This window comes from Ambystoma mexicanum, chromosome 4p, assembly GCF_040938575.1.
Source record: "Ambystoma mexicanum isolate Mex_15411 chromosome 4p, UKY_AmexF1_1, whole genome shotgun sequence".
NCBI lineage: Eukaryota > Metazoa > Chordata > Amphibia > Caudata > Ambystomatidae > Ambystoma > Ambystoma mexicanum.
This window is the reverse complement of record NC_090927.1, coordinates 924885235-924904734: the sequence shown is the minus strand read 5'-3', so window position 1 is coordinate 924904734 and position 19500 is coordinate 924885235.

Genomic DNA, 19500 nt, shown 5'->3' with positions numbered 1-19500 from the left:
AATGCATGGAACAGGCAACACAATTGGCTCAATGGGAGCAAAATGCAATTGGGCACTATCAGTAACGCAGGGAGCAGGCAACACAATTGGCTCAGTGGGAGCGGAATGCAAATGGGCACTATCAGTAATGCATGGAGCAGGCAACACAATTGGCTCAATGTGAGCAGAATGCAATTGGGCACTACCTCTAATGCATGGAACAGACAACACAATTGGCTCAGTGGGAGTAGATTGCAATTTGACACTATCTCTAATGCATGGAAAAGGCAACACAATTGGATCAATAGAAGCAGAAAGCAATTGTGCACTACCTCTAATGCATGAAACAGGCAACACAATTGGCTCAATGGAAGCAGAATGCAACTGGGCTCTATCTCTAATGCATGGAACAGGCAACACAATTGGCTCAATAGAAGCAGAATGCAATTGGGCACTATCAGTAATGCGTGGAGCAGGCACCAGAATTGTCTCAATGGGAGCAGAATGTAATTGGGCACTATCTCTAGTGCATGGATCAGGCAAGATAATTGGCTCAATGGGAGCAGAATGGAATTGGGCACTATCTCTAATGGACGGAACAGGCAACACAATTGGCTCAGCAGGAGTAGTTTGCAATTAAGCACTATCTCTAATGAATGGAACAAGAAATGCAATTGGCTCAATAGAGGCAGAATGCAATTGGGCGCTATCAGTAATGCATGGAGCAGGCAACACAATTGTCTCAATGGGAGCAGAATGTAATTGGGCACTATCTCTAGTGCATGGAACAGGCAAGATAATTGCTCAATGGAAACAGGATCCAATTGAGCCCTACCTCTAATGCATGGAACAGGCAACACAATTGGCTCAATGGGAGCAAAATGCAATTGGGCACTATCAGTAATGCATGGAGCAGGCAACACAATTGGCTCAATGGGGGCAGAATGCAATTGGGCGCTATCAGTAATGCATGGAGCAGGCAACACATTTGGCTCAATGGGAGCAGAATGCAATTGGGCACTATCTCTAATTCATAGAACAGGCAACACAATTGGCTCAGTGGGAGTAGATTGCAATTAAGCACTATCTCTAATGAATGGAACAAGCAATGCAATTGGGCACTATCAGTAATGCATGGAGCAGACAACACAATTGTCTCAATGGGAGCAGAATGTAATTGGGCACTATCCCTAGTGCATGGCACAGGCAACACAATTGCTCAATAGAAGCAGAATGCAATTGGGCACTATCAGTAATGCATGGCGCAGGCAACACAATTGGCTCAATAGAAGCAGAATGCAATTGGGCACTATCAGTAATGCATTGAACAGGCAACACAATTGGCTCAGTGGGAATAGAATGCAATTGGGCACTATTAGTTATGCATAAAACAGTCAACACAAATGGCTCAATAGTAGCACAATTCAATTGCGCAATATCTCTAATGGATGGAACAGGCAACACAATGGGCTAAATAGAAGCAAAATGCAATTGGGCACTATCTATAATGCATGGAAAAGGCAACATAATTGTCTCAATGGAAACAGAATGCAATTGAGCACTATCTCTAATGCAAAGAACAGGTAACACAATTGGCTCAGTGGGAGAAGTATGTAACTGGGCAATATCTCTAGTGCATGGAACAGGCAACATAATTGGTGCAAATGAAACAGAATGCAATTGAGCACTATCTCTAATGCAAGGAACATGCAACACAATTGGCTCAATAGAAGCAGAATGCAATAGGGAATGCCCTCTAATGCATGGAACAGGCAACACAATTGGCTCAATGGGAGCAAAATGCAATTGGGCACTATCAGTAACGCAGGGAGCAGGCAACACAATTGGCTCAGTGGGAGCGGAATGCAAATGGGCACTATCAGTAATGCATGGAGCAGGCAACACAATTGGCTCAATGTGAGCAGAATGCAATTGGGCACTACCTCTAATGCATGGAACAGACAACACAATTGGCTCAGTGGGAGTAGATTGCAATTTGACACTATCTCTAATGCATGGAAAAGGCAACACAATTGGATCAATAGAAGCAGAAAGCAATTGTGCACTACCTCTAATGCATGAAACAGGCAACACAATTGGCTCAATGGAAGCAGAATGCAACTGGGCTCTATCTCTAATGCATGGAACAGGCAACACAATTGGCTCAATAGAAGCAGAATGCAATTGGGCACTATCAGTAATGCGTGGAGCAGGCACCAGAATTGTCTCAATGGGAGCAGAATGTAATTGGGCACTATCTCTAGTGCATGGATCAGGCAAGATAATTGGCTCAATGGGAGCAGAATGGAATTGGGCACTATCTCTAATGCACGGAACAGGCAACACAATTGGCTCAGCAGGAGTAGTTTGCAATTAAGCACTATCTCTAATGAATGGAACAAGAAATGCAATTGGCTCAATAGAGGCAGAATGCAATTGGGCGCTATCAGTAATGCATGGAGCAGGCAACACAATTGTCTCAATGGGAGCAGAATGTAATTGGGCACTATCTCTAGTGCATGGAACAGGCAAGATAATTGCTCAATGGAAACAGGATCCAATTGAGCCCTACCTCTAATGCATGGAACAGGCAACACAATTGGCTCAATGGGAGCAAAATGCAATTGGGCACTATCAGTAATGCATGGAGCAGGCAACACAATTGGCTCAATGGGGGCAGAATGCAATTGGGCGCTATCAGTAATGCATGGAGCAGGCAACACATTTGGCTCAATGGGAGCAGAATGCAATTGGGCACTATCTCTAATTCATAGAACAGGCAACACAATTGGCTCAGTGGGAGTAGATTGCAATTAAGCACTATCTCTAATGAATGGAACAAGCAATGCAATTGGGCACTATCAGTAATGCATGGAGCAGACAACACAATTGTCTCAATGGGAGCAGAATGTAATTGGGCACTATCCCTAGTGCATGGCACAGGCAACACAATTGCTCAATAGAAGCAGAATGCAATTGGGCACTATCAGTAATGCATGGCGCAGGCAACACAATTGGCTCAATAGAAGCAGAATGCAATTGGGCACTATCAGTAATGCATTGAACAGGCAACACAATTGGCTCAGTGGGAATAGAATGCAATTGGGCACTATTAGTTATGCATAAAACAGTCAACAATAATGGCTCAATAGTAGCACAATTCAATTGCGCAATATCTCTAATGGATGGAACAGGCAACACAATGGGCTAAATAGAAGCAAAATGCAATTGGGCACTATCTATAATGCATGGAAAAGGCAACATAATTGTCTCAATGGAAACAGAATGCAATTGAGCACTATCTCTAATGCAAGGAACAGGTAACACAATTGGCTCAGTGGGAGAAGTATGTAACTGGGCAATATCTCTAGTGCATGGAACAGGCAACATAATTGGTGCAAATGAAACAGAATGCAATTGAGCACTATCTCTAATGCGTGGAACATGCAACACAATTGGCTCAATAGAAGCAGAATGCAATAGGGAATGCCCTCTAATGCATGGAACAGGCAACACAATTGGCTCAATGGGAGCAAAATGCAATTGGGCACTATCAGTAACGCAGGGAGCAGGCAACACAATTGGCTCAGTGGGAGCGGAATGCAAATGGGCACTATCAGTAATGCATGGAGCAGGCAACACAATTGGCTCAATGTGAGCAGAATGCAATTGGGCACTACCTCTAATGCATGGAACAGACAACACAATTGGCTCAGTGGGAGTAGATTGCAATTTGACACTATCTCTAATGCATGGAAAAGGCAACACAATTGGATCAATAGAAGCAGAAAGCAATTGTGCACTACCTCTAATGCATGAAACAGGCAACATAATTGGCTCAATGGAAGCAGAATGCAACTGGGCTCTATCTCTAATGCATGGAACAGGCAACACAATTGGCTCAATAGAAGCAGAATGCAATTGGGCACTATCAGTAATGCGTGGAGCAGGCACCAGAATTGTCTCAATGGGAGCAGAATGTAATTGGGCACTATCTCTAGTGCATGGATCAGGCAAGATAATTGGCTCAATGGGAGCAGAATGGAATTGGGCACTATCTCTAATGCACGGAACAGGCAACACAATTGGCTCAGCAGGAGTAGTTTGCAATTAAGCACTATCTCTAATGAATGGAACAAGAAATGCAATTGGCTCAATAGAGGCAGAATGCAATTGGGCGCTATCAGTAATGCATGGAGCAGGCAACACAATTGTCTCAATGGGAGCAGAATGTAATTGGGCACTATCTCTAGTGCATGGAACAGGCAAGATAATTACTCAATGGAAACAGGATCCAATTGAGCCCTACCTCTAATGCATGGAACAGGCAACACAATTGGCTCAATGGGAGCAAAATGCAATTGGGCACTATCAGTAATGCATGGAGCAGGCAACACAATTGGCTCAATGGGGGCAGAATGCAATTGGGCGCTATCAGTAATACATGGAGCAGGCAACACATTTGGCTCAATGGGAGCAGAATGCAATTGGGCACTATCTCTAATTCATAGAACAGGCAACACAATTGGCTCAGTGGGAGTAGATTGCAATTAAGCACTATCTCTAATGAATGGAACAAGCAATGCAATTGGGCACTATCAGTAATGCATGGAGCAGACAACACAATTGTCTCAATGGGAGCAGAATGTAATTGGGCACTATCCCTAGTGCATGCAACAGGAAACATAATTGGCTCAATAGTCGCAGAATGCAACTGGGTGCTATCTCTAATGCATGGAACGGGCAACCCAATTGGCTCAGCGGGATTAGAATGCAATTGGGCACTATCTCTAATGCATGGAACAGCCAACACAATTGGCCCAAAAGAAGCACAATGCAATTGGGCACTACCACTAATACATGAAACAGGCAACACAATTGGCTCAATAGAAGCAGAATGCCATTGGGCACTATCAGTAATGCATGGAGTAGGAAACACAATTGGCTCAATGGGAGCAGAATTCAATTGGGCACTATCTCTAATGCATGGAACAGGCAACACAATTGGCTCAGTGGGAGTAGATTGCAATTGGACACTCTCTCTAATGCTTGGCCAAGGCAACACAATTGTCTCAATAGAAGCAGAAAGCAATTGTGAACTATCTCTAATGCATGAAACAGGCAACATAATTGGCTCAATGGAAGCAAAATGCAACTGGGCGCTATCTCTAATGCTTTGAACAGGCAGCACAATTGGCTCAGTGGGATTAGAATGCAATTGGGCACTATTAGTAATGCATAAAACAGGCAACACAATTGGCCCAATAGAAGCACAATGCAATTGGGCACTATCTCTAATGCATGGAACAGGCAATGCAATTGGCTCAATAGAAGCACAATGCAATTGGGCACTATCTCTAATGCATGGAACAGGCACCACAACTGGCTCAATAGAAGCAGAATGCAATTGGGCACTATCAGTAATGCATGGAGCAGGCAACACAATTGTCTCATTGGGAGCAGAATGTAATTGGGCACTATCTCTAGTGCATGGAACAGGCAAGATAATTGCTCAATGGAAACAGGATGCAACTGAGCCCTACCTCTAATGCATGGAACAGGCAACACAATTGGCTCAATGGGAGTAAAATGCATTTGGGCACTATCACTAATGCATGGAGCAGGCAACACAATTGGCTCAATGGGGGCAGAATGCAATTGGGCACTATCAGTAATGCATGGAGCAGGCAACACAATTGGCTCAATGGGGGCAGAATGCAATTGGGCACTATCAGTAATGCATGGAACAGGCAACACAATTGTCTCACTGGGAGTAGATTGCAATTGGACACTATCTCTAATGCATGGAACAGGCCACTCAACTGGCTCAATAGAAGCAGAAAGCAATTGTGCACTATCTCTAATGCATGAAACAGTGAACACGATTGGCTCAATGGAAGCAGAATGCCACTGGGTGCTATCTCATGGGATGCATGGAACAGGCAACACAATTCGTTCAGTGGGATTAGAATGCAATTGGGCACTATTAGTAATGCATACATCAGGCAACCCAATTGCCTCAATAGAAGCACAATGCAATTGGGCTCTATCTCTAATGCATGGAACAAGCAACACAATTGGTTCAATAGAATCAGAATGCAATTGGGCACTATCAGTAATGCATGGAGCAGGCAACACAATTGTCTCAATGGGAGCAGAATGCAACTGGGCACTATCTCTAGTACATGGATCAGGCAACATAATTGCCTCAATTGAAACAGAATGCAATTGAGCATTATCTCTAATGCATGGAACAGGCAACACAATTGGCTCAATAGAAGCAGAATGCAACAGGGCACTACCTCTAATGCATGGAGCAAATAACACAATTGGCTCAGTGGGAGTAGAATGCAATAGGGCACTATCTCTAATGCATGGAACAGGCAACACAATTGGCTCAATAGAACCAGAAAGCAATTGATCACTATCTCTAAGGCTTGGAACAGGCAACACAATTAGCTCAGTGGGATTAGAATGCAATTGGGCACTATCTATAATGCATGGAACAGGCAACATAATTGGCTCAATGGAAACAGAATGCAATTGAGCACTATCTCTAATGCATGGAACAGGTAACACAATTGGCTCAATGGGAGCAGAATCCAACTGGGCAATATCTCTAGTGCATGGAACAGGCAACATAATTGGCGCAGAGGAAACAGAATGCAATTGAGCACTATCTCTAATGCGTGGAACATGCAACACAATTGTCTCAATAGAAGCAGAATCCAATAATCCAATAGGGAACTCTCTCTAATGCATGGAACAGGCAACACAATTGGCTCAGTGGGAGCAGAATGCAATTGGGCACCATCTCTAATGCATGGAACAGGCAACACAATTGGGTCAGTGGGAGTAGATTGCAATTGAACACTCTCTCTAGTGCATGGAAAAGGCAACACAATTGGCCCAATAGAAGCAGAAAACAATCGTGAACTATCTCTAATGCATGAAACAGGGAACATAATTGGCTCAATGGAAGCAAAATGCAACTGTGCGCTATCTCTAATAAATGGAACAGGCAGCACAATTGGCTCAGTGGGATTAGAGTGATATTGGGCACTATTAGTACTGCATTAAACAGGCAACACAATTGGCTCAATAGAAGCACAATGCAATTGGGCACTATCTCTAATGCATGGAACAGGCAACGCAATTGGCTCAAGAGAAGCACAATGCAATTGGGCACTACCTCTAATGCATGGAACGGGCAACATAAATGGCTCAATGGAAACAGAAAGCAATTGAGCACTATCTCAGATGCATGGAACAAGCAACACAATTAGCTCAATAGAAGAAGAATGCAATTGGGCACTATCTCTAATGCATGGAACAGGCAACATAATTGCCTTAATGGAAACAGAAAGCAATTCAGCACTATCTCTGATGCATGGAACAAGCAACACAATTGGTTCAATAGAATCAGAATGCAATTGGGCACTATCAGTAATGCATGGAGCAGGCAGCACAATTGTCTCAATGGGAGCAGAATGCAACTGGGCACTATCTCTAGTACATGGAACAGGCAACATAATTGCCTCAATTGAAACAGAATGCAATTGAGCATTATCTCTAATGCATGGAACAGGCAACACAATTGGCTCAATAGAAGCAGAATGCAACAGGGCACTACCTCTAATGCATGGAGCAAATAACACAATTGGCTCAGTGGGAGTAGAATGCAATAGGGCACTATCTCTAATGCATGGAACAGGCAACACAATTGGCTCAATAGAACCAGAAAGCAATTGATCACTATCTCTAAGGCTTGGAACAGGCAACACAATTAGCTCAGTGGGATTAGAATGCAATTGAGCACTATCTATAATGCATGGAACAGGCAACATAATTGGCTCAATGGAAACAGAATGCAATTGAGCACTATCTCTAATGCATGGAACAGGTAACACAATTGGCTCAATGGGAGCAGAATGCAACTGGGCAATATCTCTAGTGCATGGAACAGGCAACATAATTGGCGCAAAGGAAACAGAATGCAATTCAGCACGATCTCTAATGCGTGGAACATGCAACACAATTGTCTCAATAGAAGCAGAATCCAATAGGGAACTCTCTCTAATGCATGGAACAGGCAACACAATTGGCTCAGTTGGAGCAGAATGCAATTGGGCACCATCTCTAATGCATGGAATAGGCAACACAATTGGGTCAGTGGGAGTAGATTGCAATTGAACACTCTCTCTAGTGCATGGAAAAGGCAACACAATTGGCCCAATAGAAGCAGAAAACAATTGTGAACTATCTCTAATGCATGAAACAGGGAACATAATTGGCTCAATGGAAGCAAAATGCAACTGGGCGCTATCTCTAATAAATGGAACAGGCAGCACAATTGGCTCAGTGGGATTAGAGTGATATTGGGCACTATTAGTACTGCATTAAACAGGCAACACAATTGGCTCAATAGAAGCACAATGCAATTGGGCACTATCTCTAATGCATGGAACAGGCAACGCAATTGGCTCAATAGAAGCACAATGCAATTGGGCACTATCTCTAATGCATGGAACGGGCAACATAAATGGCTCAATGGAAACAGAAAGCAATTGAGCACTATCTCAGATGCATGGAACAAGCAACACAATTAGCTCAATAGAAGAAGAATGCAATTGGGCACTATCAGTAATGCATGGAGCAGGCAACACAATTGTCTCAATGGAAGTAGAATGCAATTGGGCACTATCTCTAATGCATGAAACAGGCAACACAATTGGCTCAGTGGGAGTAGATTGCAATTGGGCACTATTAGTAATGTATAAAACAGGCAACCCAATTGGCTCAATTGAAGCACAATGCAATTGGGTACTATCTCTAATGCATGGAACAGGCAACGCAATTGGCTCAAAAGAAGCACAATGCAATTGGGCACAGTCTCGAATGCATGGAACAGGCAACATAATTGGCTCAATGGAAACAGAAAGCAATTGAGCACTATCTCTGATGCATGGAACAAGCAACACAATTGGCTCAATAGAAGCAGAATGCAATTGGGCACTATCAGTAATGCATGGAGCAAGCAACACAATTGTCTCAATGGGAGCAGAATACAACTGGGCACTATCTCTAGTACATGGAACAGGCAACATAATTGGCTCAATTGAAACAGAACGCAATTGAGCATTATCTCTAATGCATGGAACAGGCAACACAATTGGCTCAATAGAATCAGAAAGCAATTGATCACTATCTCTAAGGCTTGGAACAGTCAACACAATTGGCTCAGTGGGATTAGAATGCCATTGGGCACTATTAATAATGCATAAAACAGGCAACACAATTGGCTCAATAGAAGCAGAATGCAATTGGGCACTTTCTCTAATGCATGGAACCGGCAACACACTTGGCTCAATTGGAGCAGAATGCAATTGGGCACTGTCTCTAGTGCATGGAACAGGCAACACAATTGGCTCAATAGAAGCAGAATGCAATTGGGCACTATCAGTAATGCAAGGAACAGGCAACACAATTGGCTCAGTGGGATTAGAATGCAAATGGGCACTATTAGTTATGCATAAAACAGGCAACACAAATGTCTCAATAGTAGCACAACGCAATTGAGCACTATCTCTAATGCATGGAACAGGCAATACAATTGCATCAATAGAAGCAGAATGCAATTGAGCACTATCTCTAATGCATGGAACAGGTAACACAATTGGCTCAATGGGAGCAGAATGCAAATGGGCAATATCTCTAGTGCATGGAACAGGCAACATAATTGGCGCAAAGGAAACAGAATGCAATTGAGCACTATTTCTAATCCGTGGAACAGGCAACACAATTGGCTCAATGGGAGCAAAATGCAATTGGGCACTATCAGTAATGCAGGGAGCAGGCAACACAATTGGCTCAGTGGGAGCAGAATGCAATTGGGCTCTATCAGTAATGCATGGAACAGGCAACACAATTGGCTCAATGGGAGCAAAATGCAATTGGGCACTATCAGTAATGCAGGGAGCAGGCAACACAATTGGCTGAATGGGAGCAGAATACAATTGGGCACTATCTCTAATGCATGGAACAGGCAGCACAATTGGGTCAGTGGGAGTAGATTGCAATTGGACACTCTCTCTAATGCATGGAAAAGGCTACACAATTGGCTCAATAGAAGCAGAAAGCAATTGTGAACTATCTCTAATGCATGAAACAGGGATTAGAATTGGCTCGATGGAAGCAAAATGCAACTGGGCGCTATCTCTAATGCATGGAGCAGGCAGCACAATTGGCTCAGTGGGATTAGAATGCAATTGGGCACTATTAGTAATGCATAAAACAGGCAACACAATTGGCTCATTAGAAGCACAATGCAATTGGGCACTATCTCTAATGCATGGAACAGGCAATGCAATTGGCTCAATAGAAGCACAATGCAATTTCACACTATCTCTAATGCATGGAACAGGCAACATAATTGGCTCAATGGAAACAGAATGCAATTGAGCACTATCTCTAATGCATGGAACAGGCAACACAATTGGTTCAATAGAAGCAGAATGAAATAGGGCACTACCTCTAATGCATGGAACAGAAAACACAGTTGGCTCAATAGAAGCAGAATGCAATTGGGCACTATTAGTAACGCATGGAGCAGGCAACACAATTGGCTCAATGGGAGCAGAATGCAATTGGGCACTATCAGTAATGCATGGAGCAGGCAACACAAATGGCTCAATGGGGCAAAATCAGTAATCCATGAAGCAGGCAACACAATTGGCTCAATGGGAGCAGAATGCAACTGGGCACTATCAGTAATGCATGGAGCAGGCAACACAATTGCCTCAATGGGAGCAGAATGTAATTGGGCACTATCTCTAGTACATGGAACAGGCAACATAATTGGCTCAATGGAAACAGAATGTAATTGAGCATTATCTCTAATGCATGGAACAGGCAACACAATTTGCTCAATAGAAGCAGAATGCAACAGGGCACTACCTCCAATGCATGGAGCAAATAACACAATTGGCTCAGTGGGAGTAGAATGCAATTGGGAACTATCTCTAATGCAATGAACAGACAACACAATTGGCTCAATATAACCAGAAAGCAATTGATCACTATCTCTAAGGTTAGGAACAGGCAACTCAATTGGCTCAATGGGATTAGAATACCATTGCGCACTATTAATAATGCATAAAACAGGCAACACAATTGGCTCAATAGAAGCAGAATGCAATTGGGTACGTTCTCTAATGCATGGAACAGGCAACACACTTGGCTCAATGGGAGAAGAATGCAATTGGGCACTATCGCTAATGCATTGAACAGGCAACACAATTGGCTCAATAGAAGCAGAAGGCAATAGGGCACTATTTCTAATGCATGGCGCAGGCAACACAATTGGCTCAATAGAAGCAGAATGCAATTGGGCACTATCAGTAATGCAAGGAACGGGCAACACAATTGGCTCAGTGGGATTAGAATGCAGTTGGGCACTATTAGTTATGCATAAAACAGTCAACACAAATGGCTCAATAGTAGCACAATGCAATTGTGCAATATCTCTAATGCATGGAACAGGCAACACAATTGGCTCAATAGAAGCAAAATGCAATTGGACACTATCTATAATGCATGGAAAAGGCAACACAATTGGGTCAGTGGGAGTAGATTGCAATTGAACCCTCTCTCTAGTGCATGGAAAAGGCAACACAATTGGCCCAATAGAAGCAGAAAACAATTGTGAACTATCTCTAATGCATGAAACAGGGAACATAATTGGCTCAATGGAAGCAAAATGCAACTGGGCGCTATCTCTAATAAATGGAACAGGCAGCACAATTGCCTCAGTGGGATTAGAGTGATATTGGGCACTATTAGTACTGCATTAAACAGGCAACACAATTGGCTCAATAGAAGCACAATGCAATTGGGCACTATTAGTAATGCATAAAACAGGCAACACAATTGGCTCATTAGAAGCACAATGCAATTGGGCACTATCTCTAATGCATGGAACAGGCAACGCAATTGGCTCAATAGAAGCACAATGCAATTGGACACTATCTCTAATGCATGGAACAGGCAACATAATTGGCTCAATGGAAACAGAATGCAATTGAGCACTATCTCTAATGCATGGAACAGGCAACACAATTGGTTCAATAGAAGCAGAATGAAATAGGGCACTACCTCTAATGCATGGAACAGAAAACACAGTTGGCTCAATAGAAGCAGAATGCAATTGGGCACTATTAGTAACGCATGGAGCAGGCAACACAATTGGCTCAATGGGAGCAGAATGCAATTGGGCACTATCAGTAATGCATGGAGCAGGCAACACAAATGGCTCAATGGGGCAAAACCAGTAATCCATGAAGCAGGCAACACAATTGGCTCAATGGGAGCAGAATGCAACTGGGCACTATCAGTAATGCATGGAGCAGGCAACACAATTGCCTCAATGGGAGCAGAATGTAATTGGGCACTATCTCTAGTACATGGAACAGGCAACATAATTGGCTCAATGGAAACAGAATGTAACTGAGCATTATCTCTAATGCAATGAACAGGCAACACAATTGGCTCAATATAACCAGAAAGCAATTGATCACTATCTCTAAGGCTAGGAACAGGCAACTCAATTGGCTCAGTGGGATTAGAATACCATTGCGCACTATTAATAATGCATAAAACAGGCAACACAATTGGCTCAATAGAAGCAGAATGCAATTGGGTACGTTCTCTAATGCATGGAACAGGCAACACACTTGGCTCAATGGGAGAAGAATGCAATTGGGCACTATCGCTAATGCATTGAACAGGCAACACAATTGGCTCAATAGAAGCAGAAGGCGATAGGGCACTATTTCTAATGCATGGCGCAGGCAACACAATTGGCTCAATAGAAGCAGAATGCAATTGGGCACTATCAGTAATGCAAGGAACGGGAAACACAATTGGCTCAGTGGGATTAGAATGCAGTTGGGCACTATTAGGTATGCATAAAACAGTCAACACAAATGGCTCAATAGTAGCACAATGCAATTGTGCAATATCTCTAATGCATGGAACAGGCAACACAATTGGCTCAATAGAAGCAAAATGCAATTGGACACTATCTATAATGCATGGAAAAGGCAACATAATTGTCTCAATGGAAACAGAATGCAATTGAGCACTGTCTCTAATGCAAGGAACAGGTAACACAATTGGCTCAATGGGAGAATTATGTAACTGGGCAATATCTCTAGTGCATGGAACAGGCAACATAATTGGTGCAAAGGAAAAAGAATGCAATTTAGCACTAGCTCTAATGCGTGTAACATGCAACACAATTGGCTCAATAGAAGCAGAATGCAATAGCAAATGCTCTCTAATGCATGGAACAGGCAACACAATTAGCTCAACGGGAGCAAAATGCAATTGGGCACTATCAGGATGCAGGGAGCAGGCAACACAATTGGCTCAGTGGGAGCAGAATGCAATTGGGCACTATCTCTGATGCATGGAACATGCAACGCAATTGGGTCAGTGGGAGTAGATTGCAATTGGACATTCTCTATAATGCATGGAACAGGCAACACAATTGGCTCAGTGGGAGTAGATTGCAATTTGACACTATCTCTAATGCATGGAAAAGGCAACACAATTGGATCAATAGAAGCAGAAAGCAATTGTGCACTACCTCTAATGCATGAAACAGGCAACACAATTGGCTCAATGGAAGCAGAATGCAGCTGGGCTCTATCTCTACTGCATGGAACAGGCAACACAATTGGCTCAAAAGAAGCAGAATGCAATTGGGCACTATCAGTAATGCATGGAGCAGCCACCAGAATTGTCTCAATGGGAGCAGAATGTAATTGGGCACTATCTCTAATGCATGGAACAGACAAGATAATTGGCTCAATTGAAACATAATGTAATTGAGCACTATCTCTAATGCATGGAACATGCAACACAATTGGCTCAATGGGAGCAAAGTGCAATTGGGCACTATCAGTAATGCATGGAGCAGGCAACACAATTGGCTCAATGGGAGCAGAATGCAGTTGGGCACTATAAGTAATGTTGGAGCAGGCAACACAATTGGCTCAATGGGAGCAGGATGCAATTCGGCACTATCTCAAATGCATGGAACAGCCAACACGATTGGCTCAGTGGGAGTAGATTGCAATTAAGCACTATCTCTAATGCATGGAAAAGGCAACACAATTGGCTCAATAGAAGCAGAAAGTGATTGGGCACTATCTCTAATGCATGAAACAGGCAACACAATTGGCTCTTTAGAAGCAGAATGCAATAGGGCACTATCTCTAATGCATGGCTCAGGCAACACAATTGCTCAATAGAAGCAGAATGCAATTGGGCACTATCAGTAATGCATGGTGCAGGCAACACAATTGGCTCAATAGAAGCAGAATGCAATTGGGCACTATCAGTAATGCATGGAACAGGCAACACAATTGGCTCAGTGGGAATAAAATGCAATTGGGCACTATTAGTTATGCATAAAACAGTCAACACAAATGGCTCAATAGTAGCACAATTCTATTGCTCAATATCTCTAATGCATGGAACAGGCAACACAATTGGCTCAATAGAAGCAAAATGCAATTGGGCACTATCTCTAGTGCATGGAACAGGAAACACAATTGGCTCAATACAGGCAAATGCAATTGGGCACTACCTATAATGTGTGGAACAGGCAACATAATTGGCTCAATGGAAACAGAATGCAATTGAGCACTATCTCTAATGCATGGAACAGGTAACACAATTGGCTCTATGGGAGCAGAATGCAACTGGCCATTATCTCTAGTGCATGGAATAGGCTACAGAATTAGCACTATGGACACAGAATGCAATGGAGCACTATCTCTATTGTGTGGAACAGGCAACACAATTGGCTCAATAGAAGCAGAATGCAATAGGGCACTATCTCTAATTCGCGGAACAGGCAACACAAATGGCTTAAAGGGAGCAACATGCAATTGGGCACTATCAGTAATGCATGGAGCAGGCAACACAATTGGCTCAATGGGAGCAGAATGCAATCGGGCACTATCAGTAATGCATGGAGCAGGCAACACAATTAGCTCCATGGGAGCAGAATGTAATTGGGCACTATCTCTAGTGCATGGAACAGGCAAAACAATTGGCTCAGTGGGTGTAGATTGCAATTTGATACTATCTCTAAAGCATGAAACAGGCAACACAATTGGCTCAATTGAAGCAGAATGCAACTGGGCACTATCAGTAATGCATGGAGCAGGCAACACACTTGGCTCAATGGGAGCAGAATGCAATTGGGCACTGTCTCTAATGCATGGAACAGGCAACACAATTGGCTCAATAGAAGCAGAATGCAATTGGGCACTATCAGTAATGCAAGGAACAGGCAACACAATTGGCTCAATGGGAGCAGAATGCAGTTCGGCACTATAAGTAATGTTGGAGCAGGTAACACAATTGGCTCAATGGGAGCAGGATGCAATTCGGCACTATCTCAAATGCATGGAACAGCCAACACGATTGGCTCAGTGGGAGTAGATTGCAATTAAGCACTATCTCTAATGCATGGAAAAGGCAACACAATTGGCTCAATAGAAGCAGAAAGTGATTGGGCACTATCTCTAATGCATGGAACAGGCAACACAATTGGCTCTTTAGAATCAGAATGCAATAGGGCACTATCTCTAATGCATGGCTCAGGCAACACAATTGCTCAATAGAAGCAGAATGCAATTGGGCACTATCAGTAATGCATGGCGCAGGCAACACAATTGGCTCAATAGAATCAGAATGCAATTGGGCACTATCAGTAATGCATGGAAAAGGCAACACAATTGGCTCAGTGGGAATAAAATGCAATTGGGCACTATTAGTTATGAATAAAACAGTCAACACAAATGGCTCAATAGTAGCACAATTCTATTGCGCAATATCTCTAATGCATGGAACAGGCAACACAATTGGCTCAATAGAAGCAAAATGCAATTGGGCACTATCTCTAGTGCATGGAACAGGAAACATAATTGGCGCAAAGGAAACAGAATGCAATTGAGCACTATCTCTAATGCGTGGAACATGCAACATAATTGGCTCAATGGGAGCAAAATCCAATAGGGAATGCTCTCTAATGCATGGAACAGGCAACACAATTGGCTCAATGGGAGCAAAGTGCAATTGGGCACTATCAGTAATCCATGGAGCAGACAACACAATTGGCTCAATGGGACCAGAATGCAGTTGGGCACTATCAGTAATGCATGGAGCAGGCAACACAATTGGCTCAATGGGAGCAGAATGCAATTGGGCACTATCTCAAATGCATGGAACAGCCAACACGATTGGCTCAGTGGGAGAAGATTGCAATTAAGCACTATCTCTAATGCATGGAAAAGGCAACACAATTGGCTCAATAGAAGCAGAAAGTGATTGGGCACTATCTCTAATGCTTGGAAAAGGCAACACAATTGGCTCAATGGAAGCAGAATGCAGCTGGGCTCTATCTCTACTGCATGGAACAGGCAACACAATTGGCTCAAAAGAAGCAGAATGCAATTGGGCACTATCAGTAATGCATGGAGCAGCCACCAGAATTGTCTCAATGGGAGCAGAATGTAATTGGGCACTATCTCTAATGCATGGAACAGACAAGATAATTGGCTCAATTGAAACATAATGTAATTGAGCACTATCTCTAATGCATGGAACATGCAACACAATTGGCTCAATGGGAGCAAAGTGCAATTGGGCACTATCAGTAATGCATGGAGCAGGCAACACAATTGGCTCAATGGGAGCAGAATGCAGTTGGGCACTATACGTAATGTTGGAGCAGGCAACACAATTGGCTCAATGGGAGCAGGATGCAATTCGGCACTATCTCAAATGCATGGAACAGCCAACACGATTGGCTCAGTGGGAGTAGATTGCAATTAAGCACTATCTCTAATGCATGGAAAAGGCAACACAATTGGCTCAATAGAAGCAGAAAGTGATTGGGCACTATCTCTAATGCATGAAACAGGCAACACAATTGGATCTTTAGAAGCAGAATGCAATAGGGCACTATCTCTAATGCATGGCTCAGGCAACACAATTGCTCAATAGAAGCAGAATGCAATTGGGCACTATCAGTAATGCATGGCGCAGGCAACACAATTGGCTCAATAGAAGCAGAATGCAATTGGGCACTATCAGTAATGCATGGAACAGGCAACACAATTGGCTCAGTGGGAATAAAATGCAATTGGGCACTATTAGTTATGCATAAAACAGTCAACACAAATGGCTCAATAGTAGCACAATTCTATTGCTCAATATCTCTAATGCATGGAACAGGCAACACAATTGGCTCAATAGAAGCAAAATGCAATTGGGCACTATCTCTAGTGCATGGAACAGGAAACACAATTGGCTCAATACAGGCAAATGCAATTGGGCACTACCTATAATGTGTGGAACAGGCAACATAATTGGCTCAATGGAAACAGAATGCAATTGAGCACTATCTCTAATGCATGGAACAGGTAACACAATTGGCTCTATGGGAGCAGAATGCAACTGGCCATTATCTCTAGTGCATGGAATAGGCTACAGAATTAGCACTATGGACACAGAATGCAATGGAGCACTATCTCTATTGTGTGGAACAGGCAACACAATTGGCTCAATAGAAGCAGAATGCAATAGGGCACTATCTCTAATTCGCGGAACAGGCAACACAAATGGCTTAAAGGGAGCAACATGCAATTGGGCACTATCAGTAATGCATGGAGCAGGCAACACAATTGGCTCAATGGGAGCAGAATGCAATCGGGCACTATCAGCAATGCATGGAGCAGGCAACACAATTAGCTCCATGGGAGCAGAATGTAATTGGGCACTATCTCTAGTGCATGGAACAGGCAAAACAATTGGCTCAGTGGGTGTAGATTGCAATTTGATACTATCTCTAAAGCATGAAACAGGCAACACAATTGGCTCAATTGAAGCAGAATGCAACTGGGCACTATCAGTAATGCATGGAGCAGGCAACACACTTGGCTCAATGGGAGCAGAATGCAATTGGGCACTGTCTCTAATGCATGGAACAGGCAACACAATTGGCTCAATAGAAGCAGAATGCAATTGGGCACTATCAGTAATGCAAGGAACAGGCAACACAATTGGCTCAATGGGAGCAGAATGCAGTTCGGCACTATAAGTAATGTTGGAGCAGGCAACACAATTGGCTCAATGGGAGCAGGATGCAATTCGGCACTATCTCAAATGCATGGAACAGCCAACACGATTGGCTCAGTGGGAGTAGATTGCAATTAAGCACTATCTCTAATGCATGGAAAAGGCAACACAATTGGCTCAATAGAAGCAGAAAGTGATTGGGCACTATCTCTAATGCATGGAACAGGCAACACAATTGGCTCTTTAGAAGCAGAATGCAATAGGGCACTATCTCTAATGCATGGCTCAGGCAACACAATTGCTCAATAGAAGCAGAATGCAATTGGGCACTATCAGTAATGCATGGCGCAGGCAACACAATTGGCTCAATAGAAGCAGAATGCAATTGGGCACTATCAGTAATGCATGGAACAGGCAACACAATTGGCTCAGTGGGAATAAAATGCAATTGGGCACTATTAGTTATGAATAAAACAGTCAACACAAATGGCTCAATAGTAGCACAATTCTATTGCGCAATATCTCTAATGCATGGAACAGGCAACACAATTGGCTCAATAGAAGCAAAATGCAATTGGGCACTATCTCTAGTGCATGGAACAGTAAACATAATTGGCGCAAAGGAAACAGAATGCAATTGAGCACTATCTCTAATGCGTGGAACATGCAACATAATTGGCTCAATGGGAGCAAAATCCAATAGGGAATGCTCTCTAATGCATGGAACAGGCAACACAATTGGCTCAATGGGAGCAAAGTGCAATTGGGCACTATCAGTAATCCATGGAGCAGACAACACAATTGGCTCAATGGGACCAGAATGCAGTTGGGCACTATCAGTAATGCATGGAGCAGGCAATACAATTGGCTCAATGGGAGCAGAATGCAATTGGGCACTATCTCAAATGCATGGAACAGCCAACACGATTGGCTCAGTGGGAGAAGATTGCAATTAAGCACTATCTCTAATGCATGGAAAAGGCAACACAATTGGCTCAATAGAAGCAGAAAGTGATTGGGCACTATCTCTAATGCTTGGAAAAGGCAACACAATTGGCTCAATAGAAGCAGAATGCAATAGGGCACTATCTCTAATTTATGGCGCAGGCAACACAAATGCTCAATAGAAGCAGAATGCAATTGGGCATTATCAGTAATGCATGGCGCAGGCAACACAATTGGCTCAATAGAAGCAGAATGCAATTGGGCACTATCAGTAATGCATGGAACAGGCAACTCAATTGGCTCAGTGGGAATAGAATGCAATTGGGCACTATTAGTTATGCATAAAACAGGCAATACAAATGGCTCAATAGTAGCACAATGCAATTGCGCACTATCTCTAATGCATGGAACAGGCAACAC